Source organism: Euprymna scolopes, chromosome 4 (genome assembly GCF_053919585.1).
Source record: "Euprymna scolopes isolate OS-2025 chromosome 4, ASM5391958v1, whole genome shotgun sequence".
NCBI lineage: Eukaryota > Metazoa > Mollusca > Cephalopoda > Sepiida > Sepiolidae > Euprymna > Euprymna scolopes.
The window spans coordinates 162,107,046-162,119,585 of NC_136485.1; the positions used below are offsets into that span (position 1 = coordinate 162,107,046).

General features: G+C 39.3%; 1 pseudogene; it reads left to right on the plus strand.

Annotated features, from left to right (window-relative positions):
* The first annotated feature begins 3,059 nt into the window (after window positions 1-3,059).
* LOC145275565 (5S ribosomal RNA) lies at window positions 3,060-3,177 on the plus strand (annotated as a pseudogene).
* Window positions 3,178-12,540: the final 9,363 nt, after the last annotated feature.

Here is a 12,540-nt window from a genome sequence, read left to right on the forward strand (position 1 = left end):
TTGCTAAGTTTTCACTCCCTTGTAAAAAAATATTTAACATGTAATACAGCCCGAATTATTTTCTATGTAAAACCTTACATGCTTTATTTTGTTAAATGTATTGGATAAATCAAGTTTTACCGAAAATGACATACCCCTTTCAAGTTTATGGCACAATACTTCAGAGATAATCGTTAACATAGCCCCAGTACCACTTACATTCCGAAATCTATACTGTTCCTCGGAAAATTAGTTAGTTGTTTCTGTGGGGATTACATATTGTTTAATTATAAAATTTTAGCGAAAAGCGACAGGAAACCGATGCGTGTCACTTCTTTCACAAACATTCTTGAACATTGTTAACATAGAAGCGATTCGCTTGCTATCAGGAAAATAAGATTTCGCAGGTAATTTGTCGTAAAGATTACAGTTGAAAGTATATTATAGAAAAGCATTTTCGAATGACATAGATAAGAATAACATATTGCTAACATGTTTTGGATGAATTAAGATTTCTTTTGGTATCTAAGGAATATATGGCTTCTTTTCGCAGGGGGAAAAGTAGGAAAGTAGTTGTCTGTCGAATTATAATTGTAGATTAAGCGAACCATTAGGCAATACGTATTGTCTAAACCGTTATCGTGTAAGTGGCATCATGATAATTGGATCCTTGGTGCAGTATTAATGTTGCATGGTTTAGTGCAATATTATGGCTTTTTTTCAGAAATGTCCAGGTATTAATTTCTCTGGAAATGTATATTTTCAATTAGCGTACCTTATAATTGTTGAATCATCAGAAGGCTTTCTATCAATATGGAATAGAAGTAATACAAGCCAAAGTAATCTATTCGGAGAAGTAAGTTTTACTATAGAATATCCGTTATATACTTCCATACCTGTATGTTATAAACTTCCATCCATGTTAGTCCGATTATGTCAACTAATTTGCGCCCTGCCCAGGCGTGTCTGATATTATGTATAAATGTTTTCCTAAATGTCAGTTTCTTTGGAGTAATGAGATTTAGGTTTAGACTCGGACGTTTGAGGACATATCAAACATTCACAAGATGATCAGCGTTCCCAAGTTCATTATAGCTCTTGTCACACAAGTCTCATGAAGTGTAGTTAGTTATGTGTCAATGATTGGGTTTTGCTGATCTTTATAACTTGTAGATATTGTCGGAAAGTTGGGTGTTTATGAAACGAAATTAACATTAGAAAAATATATCTGATCATGCCCGATCAAGAATCAATTTCTGTGGTAAATATAAGCATTTCCAACTACAAGTATTTAAACTCTTCGTCTGTATAAACGTGTTCCGACTAAACTATTAGAGACGTGGCTGGGTAGGCAAGTTTATAGATCGAATGGAAACTGTAGAGAAAAGATAAATTACATTATGTGTAAAGATAATTCAAAATACATTAACTCCAGATTTTCTGATTTTACTTCATGTTTTCTATTCTAAAAGAGTGCGATGGAGTTAATTCAGTATCATAGAACTGTTGATTGATCAACAGTGCTGAGAATTTCATAAGAATTAGGGTTCCTGTACTACCAGTTAGAAACAACAGATGTGCAAGCCATAACATTCTATCTCATTCTAAATGTTTCAATGTTGCACACGTAAAGAGAAATATCAATCTGGTTGCGTCGCTCATTGTTTTGCCATGAACGAGTGCAATTTACTGGGTTTAATTTAGTTCCTTTGAAATATGCATGTGTTTTGCTAGTAGACAAGAATGGGTGCACAGGAATAGACAGAACATATTTACTATTTCTAGCAACTCAATATTTACGGACTGAGAAGTTTTGTTTGGAATATTAATTATAGGAAGATTTAAGCAATGACAAAAGATACCGCTCTTAAGTCTTTCAGTGCGAAAATGTTAAATTTTAGTTATCATTTTCCTAGTTTGATCATATGGCAAACTATGCGGGTGTTCCCGCGTTTTGTTACTGTATGGGATTAATTCCCGAACTTAATAAATAAAATACACAGTCGGAATAGAAATACTAAAGGTTTCTGACTTCTGACTTTTATAAATTATACAGCTGTATTGATTCATTTTTCTAATACATTTAAAAAATCCAATCGAACTAAGGAAATCATTTGTATAGAGTATCTTATCTGAGAAAATTACCCACAAGTTGAAGTCGTGAACTTAATCTGTTAGAATCCGGGTATTATTAATTAATTCATTCATTTCTTGTACAAAATATTACATTAAAGTGTTTAAAAAATATATATATATATTTAGAAAATTGAACTAATGTAAAATCAGTTGAAAAACAGTTGGAAACGAAACAGACAATTACAAAAATAGATGCATCGAATTTGGCACCAAATTTCTAAATATAAGCTATTACGATTTTTTCGCATGAGATATCATAATTCCTAAAGGAAAATCCCCAGATAATAATACATTTATGTGATAGAAGTAAAACGAAAACTATTCCAGTTATTTCAAAGGCCCCCTCCTGTCATGTTTTATCTAGAATAGATAAGTCAACTAAAAAACTGTGTTGACCTTGAGAAAAACGGTAATTTCTACTATAAACCTGTTGTATTTTACATACTCTGTTTTTGTCAGACACCCATTGCGAATGAGAAATAGATATCGATATAAGTATGTATGCATATATATATATATATATATATATATTTATATATATATATATATATATATATATATATATATATATATATATATATATATATATACATATATGATAAAATATATATTCCATATAGTAAAGTCGTCAATAATTGAATAATAGTTAATACGGTGTTTTAAACAAAACCGTTATCCTTAACATGGCAGGCATACTTTGATCACATTTTAAATGGGAACACTTGTTTTTCAATAAGGTTAAAAATATATGCTTCTGTAGATTTTATCTGACTTGAGATAACTATATTACCATATATGAACTTTGGCTAACAGAAATATTTATTAACGACTTAATTAAGTAATTATTTATTAACGACTTTATTATTAATTATTGGCAAAAAGTTTCTGCTTATCTATATTGAGTCTTATATTTCTAATATTTAACCAGTATTTTAAAGTGAAGTATATACGGCATAATCACATTTGACATACCGGTTCCCGTCAGATCACCGACGTTAAGCAAAGCTGAGCCTGGTCAGTACCAGATGGGTGACCATTTGAGACTTCCAGGAGCTGTATTTGCTCTCCGCTTATCTCGGCATTCTTTCAGTGGTCCTGGACTTATCCCTGTCACTGGACTCAAGCAGTCCCGATTCGAGAGATGTGTGGTTGGTGATTGCGCAATTCTTGCCACACACTTGCATGCGCAGCTGTCCTTCTAGGGGCTATCCTTTGTATTTTGGGACTGGACGGGGGCATCGTAAGTGAAGCACTTTGTTTAGGCTGTTCACATTTAAACGTGTATTAGTGAGTGATGAATACAAGTTATATTTACCAGTCACATACACGAGTAATAAAACAAGTATATGCAAATTATAATAGGTATTTCAACATGACTAGTCTAATTTTATTAATAATTAGAGCGTATAGAACTATTACAAAATGAAAACAAATCTACTATACATCAAATTCGGAGGGTTGTGTGCACAGCAAGGCCGATTACCGTTATATAAATACAACCACACACATGCAGTGTCCTACTTTAAAACTAATTATTTTTCGATGTTACTTTTTTTTTTCAATTCCAATGTGGGCTAATTTAGTATAGTTGAACAATCATTATGCCCTCATACTATTATATGCAGCGTATTCGCTACCGACAATAATCATGTGGACACACCGGATTCTGCTGGATCACTGAAGTTAAGCAACGTTGAACCTGGTCAGTAATAAATGGGTGACCATTTGAGACTTCTATGTGCTGTATGTGCTCTCCGTTTATCTAGGCATTGTTTCCAGTCGGTCTGGACTTCTTCTTTCCACTGGACCCAAACAGTGCCGATTCAGGAGAGGTATAGTTACTGATTGTGCAACCCTTGCCTTACAATTACTGGCAGCTGCTTCTACAGGGGGTATAATTTGTCTTTCTAGACTGAACGGAGGCATCGAATTCTCTATCGAGTTTAGTCGAGTAATTAAGGCACTTATCTTGATGACAAATTTATTTGTTGGGCAAAGTCTAATACACATTATTCTCATGCACTGTGATTTGTTACTATATTTTTTTTTTTTTTTTTTTTTTTTTTACAAAGGCATCATCACAATTTGGAGACGGAATTGTTTTTGTTGAGATAAGTGATTTCAATCATGCTTTTTATTTTAGATTTAAAATATTAACAACTCCATTTTATTTCAGTATTTAATTTGTGTATTTCTGATTTATTAAATGCTAGCTTTTTTCTAGTCCAATACCGGCTTCCATCTTATCTCGAAATTAATTATAACGGCACCAACTTACTTTCGGAAGAACCCCCCCATCAGCCTTTTCTTTTATATCGTAAGCTTCTTAAAACGTTACTAGCTTATATTCAGAATAAAATCACGATTTTCTTTTAACGGCTGATTTAAAAAAAAAAAATGTTTTGAACGCTACTAACTGAATTTCTTTCAATACAGTTTGCAATTTGGAGACGGAATTGTTTTTGTTGAGATAAGTGATTTCAATCATGCTTTTTATTTTAGATTTAAAATATTACCAACTCCATTTTATTTCAGTATTTAATTTGTGCATTTCTGTTTTATTAAATGCTAGCTTTTTTCTAGTCCAATACCGGCTTCCATCTTATCTCGAAATTACTTATAACGGCACCAACTTACTTTCGGAAGAACCCCCCCCCCATCAGCCTTTTCTTTTATATCGTAAGCTTCTTAAAACGTTACTAGCTTAAGTTCAGAATAAAATCACGATTTTCTTTTAACGGCTGATTTAAAAAAAATGTTTTGAACGCTACTAACTGAATTTCTTTCAATACAGTTTGCAATTTGGAGACGGAATTGTTTTTGTTGAGATAAGTGATTTCAATCATGCTTTTTATTTTAGATTTAAAATATTAACAACTCCATTTTATTTCAGTATTTAATTTGTGTATTTCTGATTTATTAAATGCTAGCTTTTTTCTAGTCCAATACCGGCTTCCATCTTATCTCGAAATTACTTATAACGGCACCAACTTACTTTCGGAAGAACCCCCCCCCCCATCAGCCTTTTCTTTTATATCGTAAGCTTCTTAAAACGTTACTAGCTTAAGTTCAGAATAAAATCACGATTTTCTTTTAACGGCTGATTTAAAAAAAATGTTTTGAACGCTACTAACTGAATTTCTTTCAATACAGTTTGCAATTTGGAGACGGAATTGTTTTTGTTGAGATAAGTGATTTCAATCATGCTTTTTATTTTAGATTTAAAATATTAACAACTCCATTTTATTTCAGTATTTAATTTGTGTATTTCTGTTTTATTAAATGCTAGCTTTTTTTTTTCCTCGTACATACCGAGTTGATAGCAAAAATTACGAATTATACTCATTTTTAGTTCGTGTGAGGGGAATCTATCACCATACTTTCCCTTAAACACGTCTGTTGGACTTTTATTAAGTATAATATTAAGTATATTCAGAATATTTTGTATTATATTGGTTTCCCTATAAACTTAGACGACAGAAACGTCAATATTACGAGAAATTTTCCATAAAAAATTACACAAGATTACGTGTCTATCTAATTATTTGTAAATTTCTATACACTACATTAGCGGGAGACATTTACAAATTTAATCAAGGTTCTACATTTAGGAAAACCGCGACGTCAGATCAATAAGCGCGCGATTCTAACCAACTGCCTCTCTCACGAAGTTAACGAAATTATCTCGGAGTACATTACCTACGAATAAGCAGTCCATGTACTGAACGCTACATACTTAAAGCTAAAAATGTAGATATTTTCTAGACACCTACTTGCGACTCGCCGACAAGAATCAGAGGAAACGTTGAATTATTTCCTTAAAACCTTCGGAAACTGGGCAAATATTGCAACTTCTACACGATGCCAGCATTAAAGCTCAAAGGGCAATACATTTTGGCCACCTTCATTAATGGCTTACGTGATGCTTAGCTAAGAGGGCATATTTTCTATGAATATTGTAACCGACTACTTTTCTAGATTCTCAAAATAGCCACAGACAGGCTTCAGTGACAATCAGTATATTATGACAGAACTTTCACTTGCGTTAGACGGAATATTAAACACTATAAATTTGTTCCGTTGGATATTTCATGAAGTTCTGTTCTGTAATTTATATTTCATCGTTTAAAAGTTATATGCACATATCTACAAGTAATTTTCTCATACAATGTTTAAACATTTTATTTCTAAGAGGCATTCAATTATATTGTTGTTCCTTGTATATAAAGTTTTATTACATTACGTGCATTTGATGTAATTCTTTTGCAGTTATTAAAAAATGGTGTTAATTATAATATCCCACTACTTAAACTCATAGAAGAAATGGGGTCGTGAAGTCTTAAGTTTTATGAGACAGCGATTAATTTCGATGACATGAACTACCAATCTTACTGTGACGTGATTCCAAATGTTGTCATTACATTCGTTCGGTCCAGAGCAAGACGGAAATGGTCAGGGCAACTTACACAATATAATAAATCAAACTTTTCTTAGACATCATAGTGACTACATTATTTATGTTAATTACTCTTCACAGGACTATTCATGTTTCAATCTGCCTAGTAGTCATGCAATAGTGCTCAACCTTACCCACATGGTAAATCGAAATGTTTGCCTGATGTCAGTAATATTCAAGTTCGAACAAAAATATCGGAGAAATTACTTGATATGAAAATCTGCCTCATTCGTGTTAAAGTACATTAGCAATCTGTATTAATTATTGTTTTATTACTTGTATTTTGCGGTCTAAGTTATTTAAGAGATGTACTTAGCGTCTACTTCCTTTGCTATTGCCATATTTACCTTATATCTTTTACAATTTTTTTTAATTCAATTTTCACCCCAAACAAGTCACAGTGCCACTTTGAAGCAGGGGGCTACTATTAGGGACTTAATTAGCGGGGTCATTATGAAGGGAGAAGAGTAGAAAGATGTTTGTTAGCATTACACTTGAACTTCTGCATATCATTGCAGTTGGGAAAGCAGAATCCCGGAAGGGAGTTTCAAAGACCCGCAGTTCTGGGGAAGAAACTATTGGAGTAAAAGGCTTTCTTGCACCTAGGGATCTCTACTGTAAAGGGATAAGACTTAGTAGCTTGTCGGGTTCGTCGGGGGTAGTTACCTCGGGGAGGTAGAAGTGTTTGCAGTTCGTCAGAGCATTCACCATTGAAGTATTTGTAGAACAGGCAGAGGGATGCAACATCTCGTCGATGGGACAGAGGCTGAAGCCTAGATGACAGTTCAGGACCTATCAGGTTGGCGACTCTCTTTTGAACCCTGTCCAGGAGCGAGAGACAAGCAGCAGATGCACCAGCCCAGATGTGACAACAGTACTCCATACATGGGGTAATGGTTGCCTTATAGAGGTATAGGATACTGGTAGGCGTAAGTAGTTTTCTAGCACGGTAGAGGGAGCCAACCTTCTTTGCAGCAGCCTTGGCAATGGCCTCAATGTATCTATTCCAGTTCATATTCCCTGTAAACGTTAGGCCGAGGAGTTTAAAAGAAGTACTTTCAGGTAATGTGTTCTTGGCCATTGCTATTGGTGGTAGAGAAGGTTTCTTGTAGTTATTGAAGGAAACAAGCTTAGTCTTATCAGCATTGAATGTGACCAACTATTTTTGTCCCCATTCCACTACGGATTGGAGGTCATTCTCTAGTGTTTCTGCCATTTCCTTGGATATGTGTTCATTTGTTTTCCCCTCATATCTGTTATAGAGAGTGGTGTCATCGGCAAATATACCCATCTCCGAAACAATTTTATCAGGGAGGTCATTTATGAATATCAGGAATAATAGAGGTCCAAGGATAGACCCCTGAGGTACTCCCGCATTTATGTCATATTGTTTGGATGTACGACCGTCGAGTGGTTAGAAGCAAGAAAGAGAAGTCTTACCGTGGGTGCTCAGCGAGTGATTTCAGGCGAAGAAAATGAAGAACAAACATGGCGGCCAGCATTTTTATTTCGTCCGTTCTCGCGTAATCTCGTGTGTGCGTGAAGATGGAAAGGATAAAACGCTGTTCATTTCTCGGTACTGGGAGATGATTCCCGATCAGGCAGGAGAGAAGGCAACGAGAGAGTAGAGAGAGGACTGTAGCGCTAATCTTTCTGAATCATTCCGTTTTGATATTTTTGAGGTGACCCTTATACTTCAAGCTATTTCGGCGATGGCCAACGCAGGCTTAAACAACATGATTAAGCCTTTTAATGGCGACGGTGATGTGGTGGCGTGGCTTAAAAAAGTGGACCTTATAGCAAGGATTCAGAAGCTGGATGATGTGGCCGCAGTAATGCCACTGTTTCTAGAAGGGGACGCACTGCCCCTCTATTTGGAGCTCAGCGAGCGGGAACAGAGTGACGCAGACGCCATCAAGGGTCGACTGATCGAAGCTTTTGCAGAGGGGCCTTTCGAGGCCTTTAATAAGTTGAAAGAGAAGAGGTGGACTGGTGAATCTGTTGATGTCTACGTGAATTAGATAAGGAGATTGGTTGAGTTGTCGGGCATCAGGGTACACGCCACGAGTCACGTAGTCAAGATAACTTTTGTTACCGGGTTCCCGGAAGAGATATCGAAAAGTTTGCAGCAGGTACCGGGAGTGGAGACGCTGGATGTGAGTGAGCTGCTTAAAACTGCAAAAACCTTGGTGAGCACCCAGCCCACGGAGCCTGGAGGAATGACAGCAACGGTACAGCAGGATGTGGGCAGGAATCTGCCAAACCCGGGGATCGCATGCTTCGAATGCGGGGGACCACACATGAGAAGAGACTGCAGGAAGTTCTTGCAACGGACAGTGTGTTACAAATGCAATCGGAGAGGTCATATAGCGGTAAAATGCACAAGTTCGGGAAACTGGCGAGGGGAGGCCGAAGCGCCAGCGGCCGCCCCAATTCGAGAATAGAGGCGCACCCGCAGCAGATGCCCAAACAGAAGATTGCGGTGGAAGGACGGGAAGTTATGGTCCTGATTGACACTGGCTGCACCACTACCATGGTGCACACTACCCTAGTCGGAAGATGGAACGGGAAGGGTGAAGTAGTGACATTCGATGGGTCGCGAGTGAGGTGTCGAGGGAGGAAGACCGTCACTATTGATATTGCTGAACGTCGGATGAGGGTCCATGCAATTGTCACTGATCGCCTGGTGCCTGGCGTCCAAGCCATCATTGGAATGGATGTTATATGCCGCCTTGGAGGTGTTACCATCACATGTGACAACGTGAGGTTCGGACTAGCTGAGTGCGCGGTGACGGAGAACGCCCCCAGAGAGATCAACAAGGCCGGGGAGGAAAGAAAATTGTCGATAAAAGATCAGGATTTCCGAGCCGAATTCGACGGAGAGCGGTGGACGGTGGAGTGGGTATGGAAACATCAAGCGGCATCGCTGACAAACAGGGTGGCGTGCTACACAAATTCGCTTAGAGGAGGAGCGAGAAAGGAGTTTGAGCAGGAAATCGACCGATGGATTGAGGAGGGGATACTGATGCCTTGGACGGATGATGTGGAGTCGGCCATTTTGCCGTTGATGGCTGTTCTGCAAACAACTAAAGGGAAAGTAAGACCTAACCTGGATTTCCGAGAACTGAACGGCCATGTTAAGTGCCATACGGGAGGCGACACCGTAGATGTGTGCAGTGAGACCATTAGGGAATGAAGGCAGATGAATGGCGCATCTACGTTGGTAGATCTAAAATCTGCCTATTTGCAACTTCATGTTGCCAAGAAGCTCTGGAAATATCAGTTAGTCAAGTACAAAGGCAAAACCTACTGCCTTATGCGAGTGGGGTTCGGGTAAAATTCGGCACCCAAGATTATGTCAACTATCCTCAGGAAGATTCTGGAGACCATGGGACAGGGAGATGGGGTAGTGAGCTCATACATAGACGACATTCTGGTGAATGAGACTGTGGTAGCTGCCAAGGAGGTGGTGGCTCATTTGAAGACGTTCGGATTGGTCGCCAAAGAGCCGGAAAAATTAGACGGAGGGGATGCTTTGAGCCTAAAACTGAAACGAGGTGCGTCAGGCGGCCTAGAGTTTCGCAGGGGAAACGAGATCCCACAACTGAAGCAGGAGTTCAACAGACGTGAACTTTTTTCCATATGCGGAAAATTGATCGGACATTACCCCGTTGCTAGCTGGCTTAGACCAGCATGCAGCTACATAAAGAGACACGCCGAAGGACGAGGATGGAATGATAAGGTGGGAGAAAGAACGGTCGCCATGATGGAAGAGCTCCTGAAAGAAGCAGAACGGCAAGACCCAGTGCGGGGAACCTGGAACGTACCGCGAACATTGGATGGAGTCGTGTGGTGCGATGCGAGCAGCATTGCAACAGGGGTCGTTTTGGAAATTGGAGGAGTAGTTGCAGAAGATGCAGCCTGGTTGAGGAAAAAGAATGATGTCAGCCACATCAATGTGGCGGAATTAGACGCGACAATAAAAGGAGTCAATCTGGCCTTGAAATGGGAACTACGTGACATCTGCATCAAAACAGACTCTGCCACGGTGTTTGCTTGGCTAAAGTCTGTCATTTCAAGTGAAAAAAGGATAAAAACGAAAGGGGCTGCGGAGATGTTAGTGAAGCGCAGGCTTGGGGTGCTGGCTGAGCTGATGCAAGAGTTTTGTTTGAAGCTTCGCGTAGACATGGTGGCTTCTGAAAAGAACCGAGCAGATGCTCTCACGAGAGTGAAGAAGAGTTGGCTGTTGCCAAAGAAAGATGTAGTTGCTGCATCGGATCTAGATGATGTTGGCGTGCAAGAACTGCACAATTTGCACCATATGGGGGTAGAGAGGACTTGGTACTTAGTGAAAAAAGTCGACCCGAGGATCACCAAGGAGCAAGTGAGGCAAATGGTCAGGACATGCGACAGATGTCAGTCGATTGATCCTGCTCCAAGCACGCATGAAGCTGGCCAATTGGAGGTGAGTGAGACCTGGGAGAGACTGGCATGCGATGTCACCCATTACAGGGGTGGACTTTACCTGACCATGATTGACTGTGGGCCCGGGCGATTTGCCCTATGGAAGAAGCTACGTGGAGGAACAGGCAATGAAATAGCGGCAATCCTTGATGAGGTGTTTTTGGAGCGAGGCCCTGTGGAAGAGTTGTTAACCGACAACGGGACTGCGTTCATGTCAGTAGCAGTGACAGAAGTACTGAAGAAATGGAAGATCCAACAATTTTTCAGAGCTGCCTACAGACCTAGTGGCAAGGGGATCGTGGAGAGAAACCACCGCACCATAAAAGCAGTTGCGGAAAGAGGAGGCACCTCACCTGAGCAAGCCGTCTTCTGGTATAAGTACCAGAGACGGTCCCGCAACTGTCAATGTTTGCATATTCCTGGAGACATCCCAGCGTGGAGCCGGCAAGCCGAGAAGTAGAGGCCACAGGAACAATTAAACTCGGGGACGAGGTATGGGTGAAGCCACCGGGGGGGGGGGGCGCTGCACCACACAATGAAGTAGAGGTCGCGTGACTGGGAGGAACACTAGTAACAACATTGTGGTGGGTACAGTCCCGAGGCACATTCTCGACGTCAGACCAGTTGAGGGCGAAGCAATGGAGGGGAGTGTGCAGCCACAGGAGGAGGACGAGACACCTCAGAGGCCAAGTAGAGAGAGGTGACCGCCACAGTGGATGAGAGACTATGAAATGTGATCTTGAGATCAGGGAGGCATGTGGTTAGAAGTAAGAAAGAGAAGTCTTACCGTGGGTGCTCAGCGAGTGAGTTCAGGCGAAGAAAAGGAAGAACAAACATGGCGGCCAGCATTTATATTTCGTCCGTTCTCGCGTAATCTCGTGTGTGCGTGAAGATGGAAAGGATAAAACGCTGTTCATTTCTCGGTGCTGGGAGATTATTCCCGATCAGGCAGGAGAGAAAGCAACGAGAGAGTAGAGACAGAGGACTGTAGCGCTAATCTTTCTGGATCATTCCGTTCGGATATTTTTTGAGATGACCCCCCCCCATTATACTTCAATTTCTATGACCTGTCACCACCATTGGCAGCAGTATAAAAAAAGTCTGGGCCTACAGTATAAATAGAAATTACTATAATACTATAAAAATAGTAATTATATTTTGAAAATCATTCCATAAATCGCTAACTAAATTATATACATATTCGAAATCATATTGCAAATCTTCAGTTTCTAATAAAAGCGTGAACTTTGGTATTCGTTTCTATCTAATGAACTTGAAATTAGTTCGACATGTGTGCTATTGGTAACCCCGTCATATGAAATTGAATATTCTATTAAAGTATCAGCAATTCGACACGACTTATAATTCACTCTATTAATTCGTAATAAGCTCATTAATTTATTGACGATTTGTCAAATCTTTAATGGCAAAATGCCCATTTGAAAGTTTGTAATTTGCGTTTGAGGGACAGTGGCCAACATTATCTAGGTCAATCAATGTCGATA